The sequence below is a fragment of the Dipodomys ordii genome, unplaced genomic scaffold, assembly GCF_000151885.1.
Source record: "Dipodomys ordii isolate 6190 unplaced genomic scaffold, Dord_2.0 Scaffold139, whole genome shotgun sequence".
NCBI classification, from domain to species: domain Eukaryota; kingdom Metazoa; phylum Chordata; class Mammalia; order Rodentia; family Heteromyidae; genus Dipodomys; species Dipodomys ordii.
The window spans coordinates 249,872-253,724 of NW_012267355.1; the positions used below are offsets into that span (position 1 = coordinate 249,872).

General features: G+C 42.8%; 1 pseudogene; it reads right to left on the reverse strand.

Moving 5' to 3' along the window:
* Window positions 1–909: 909 nt before the first annotated feature.
* On the reverse strand, window positions 910–2,229 carry LOC105997091 (annotated as a pseudogene).
* Between the last annotated feature and the right edge of the window lie 1,624 nt (window positions 2,230–3,853).

A 3,853-nucleotide genomic window follows, 5' to 3' on the forward strand; every position in this document is an offset into this window, starting at 1 on the left:
CATGCAAGGCAAGCGCTCTATCACTGAGCCACCTTCCCAGCCCTGCTATAGTTATTATTATGAATCTCTCTGCTCATTTTTACCCCCCCAAAGGATGACTTATTTCTTCTATTTAAAGACAGGCCTTCATCTTTAGTGTTCAGCCATGCATTTTCAGTCTTCACCATTATTACCAGCTCTTTGTCTGAGTATACATTTTCTTTCCCTCGTTTAGGAATTGGTACTGAAAGTTTAAGAATCCAATCTAATAGAAAGTGTAAACAATCCTGTGCTCTAGGAGAGAAGTCTTTGTTTTTTTCCTCCCAGGATGGATAACAGGACCTAATAATAGAAAGGCTGCTCTAGAACTTTGTGTCACTGAAACTAGTATTGCTTTTTTGTACTAATTGTTCCTGGAGCTTGAACTTAGGGCATGAGCCCTGTTCTTGTGGGAATTATTTTTTATTCTACCACGTGACCACAACTCCACTCTGGTGGTTAATTGGAGATAAGAGTCACTTGGATTTTTCTGTTCATCCTGGCTATACAATGCCATCCTCAGAACTCAGCCTGCTGAGTAGCAAAGATTACTGGTAAAACAACAGTGTCCACTGCATTCATTGTTGTTTTCTGTTGTTATTCTGGGCTCCAACTGCTTTCAGGGTGAAAAGCCGTCACTGGGGACTCAGTTTTGCATGGGTTTATTATTATAACAATTTTAAAGTATTTATTTGCTGTCTTGTTTCATTGTTGCTACTTTATCTTATCTTCATTTAATACTGGTTTTTACATTTTATTGTTACCACTATATTTCATGAAAAAATGGGATTACTACACAAAGAAATTTAAATTAGCACAGTATTAGTAGTTTGCTTCATTTGAGAAAAGTTCTTTGCCATAGAGTTCCCAACACATAGAGAGTCTCTTCACTTAGGACACCGGGATACCACTGGAAAAAAGGGGCCTGACAGGAAATCGGAGAGAGCCAGTGGGGTATCTCCAGATAAGGGAACTATTAGCCACATTCCAAAAACTCACACTGCCATGGTCAAGATCAAGAAACACACCAACCCGGCCCAGAGGCTTCTCTATATATTGAGACAGCAATGGAAAGGTGGTAAAAAGGGTGTAAAGAGTGTTCTCTTTCACAAACAAAAGGAGGAAAACATCCTCAGATTCACTGAGGTTGCTCCCTATGACAGAGTCCCTAACAACTCCCAAGGCCCAGGTGGAAGAGTCATCCACACTAATCTCCCAGTAATGTTTCCCAGAGCTGAAGACTTGGCATCCAAAAGCAGTAAAGTGGGGGGACTCTTCAGAATTCAAAACTCCATGGTTGTGTCTAACACTGCTCCCATGATCTTGATTCCCCACAGCTTCATTGAAAGAAATCTCCACCCAGTGCTGGCTGAGCCTCTCTATCAGTCCAGGAATGGGAGGGACACTGAGCTCTGGCCTCAGAGGAAGAGGCAGGAAGAACAAGACTGACTCACAGCTTTCTAGGGTCAACTCTACATCCTGAAGCAGGTCCACATCTGGCTTCTGGTATATTTTGATCAGCTCCTGATACATAATCCTGAGCTGATGCTTCTTCTGAAGCATTTGGGTTTCCCTTTCTCTGAGTTGCTGTAACATGGCTCTTCCTTCATTGATCAGTAGCTGGGAATGCTGTCTTTCCTCCTCCTGGACACCCAGCTGCAGCATTCTAAAAACATCCTTAGTCATGTCTCCGTATAGGTTCACATAACGAATCCATTGGTTGATGAGTCTCCTCTTCTCCTGTAAATTGTGCTGGTTTTCTTGAGTCTTTTCCCATACAGCATGCATCTGCTTTGAAATCACCTCCCTCTGCTCCTCAGCAGCCCTTTCTATTGGACGGTGTTTGTGAGCCCTGTGCTCCTGAGACTGGGAGCAGCTCCTACAGAGCAGGGCCCTGTCCACCTCACAGAATATCTGCTTGGTCTCCCTGTGTGTCCCACACATGTATTCCTCAGACCTCAGGAACCGCCTGAGACTGCCTCTTCTGGCAATGGCCACCAGGCTCCTCAGAACCACGTTGGTTTTGAGGTTTCTCTGCTGGCAGGGTCCCTTGCATCCAGGGCACCTGGCTGGAGTCTCTTCCCAGCAAAGGCAGAGACAAGGTCGACAAAAACTGTGCCCGCACTCTAGGGTGACTGGCTCTATAAAAGTATTCATACAGATAGCACAGCTCAGTTCCTTCTGGAAGGCCTGGGCAATGTCAGGATCCATCATTCCTAGGAGCTAATTCTAGGTGGCTCACCCCTAGAAGCCTATATACCCAAGAGGCTGAGATCTGAGGATCAAGCTTTGAAGCCTGCCTGGGCACCAAAGTCCCCCTGACACAGACTCTTATCTCCTATTTACCACTCCAAAATCACAAGTGGGCTGTGTCTCAAGTGGTAAAGCACTAGCCTTGACCACAAAGTGGCCCAGGGACAATGCCCAGTCTTGAGCACAAAGTGGCCCAACAACACTTCCCTACCACTGGGTTCAATCCCCACAACCGACAAAACACCACCAACAACAACCACACCAAACCAAGGAGAGAAGAATTAAAAGAGGAGTAGATTCTCCCACTCTGATCCTCACCTGGAGTATCCAAGCTCCAAACGGCCTCCTCCTGCTGAGGGATCTTCAGCAATGCCTGAGTCTCAGACTTCCACTCTATTTATACTGAAAGAGGGTGGGCCCAGGAAAGGAAGTGTCTCTGATTGGTTGTTTAGGGAAGCTGATTTACATATCAATAGGAGTTGGAATGTACATCCTGCCAACCCCACCTTTCACTTCCTCTTTCAAGGACTTACAATTTGGTTAGGTTATTTGGGTTAGGTCCAGGGTTGGAAAAGTGTATTGTGTTTGTTTTGTTTCGTTTTGTTTTTTACTTCTGTGTATGCTTTATATTGGGACTATGAGTTTATTACTTTTCCACCGGACTGTAGGCCACATTCGTGGCGTCATCCATTGTATCTTGTGGGTCTTGATTAATTTGGAATTTGTCAGGCCTGATGCTGGGTTGGTACTTTACCACTTAAGCCATGTCCTCTTCTGTGTTTGCTTTTGCTTTAGGAATAGAAAATTGTGTTTATGCTTAGGCTCTGCTGGACTGAGATCTTCTGATTCACACTTTGCACAAAGTTGAGATGACAAGAATTATCTCTTGCTTGAGTTGTGATCATGGTTAAGTCTGCCCACAGACCAGCCCCTCCCAGCTTTCCCATCACCTGCTTTAATCAGACCAGTAATCACCTGACTGTCGATGATCACCTGACTGTGAGTCAACAAACATCCTAAGTCCATTTTCCATACTGATTCATTCTTCCAATGTTGTTCTTGTTTGTCAGTGCTGGACTTGAACTCAGGGTAGAAGATCTGTCCCTGAGCTCTTCTTCCACTCTATTTCTCTTATCTTTATTTTAAATATCATTTATGCCTTTTTTTATAAAATGATGTGGTATTCTGATAATTTAATAACTCATTTTTGAGAATGATCTAAAAATTATCCGAGACATAAACATATATATATATATATATATATATATATATACACATTGGATTTCAAGAGCAGATTATTAATATTCAATTCACTCTAAGTTTTATCCTATCAGAATATTCTCTTTAGGGTTATAGGTTCTGAAGTGTCCCTGGCATAACCTTTCCCGTTTGTGGTTTTGTTACTATAATCAATCTTGTACCTTTCTTGGTGTTGATCCATTAGCTTTGAAAGCATAATCCCCTATCTGAATTGCCAGCAGGGAAATAGTAGCCTAACACTATGTTTGCATCATTGACTCTCAGGCATTGACTCTCAATCTTTTTAATTTTTCTTTTTAAAAAATTTTTGTCATTAGTGCTG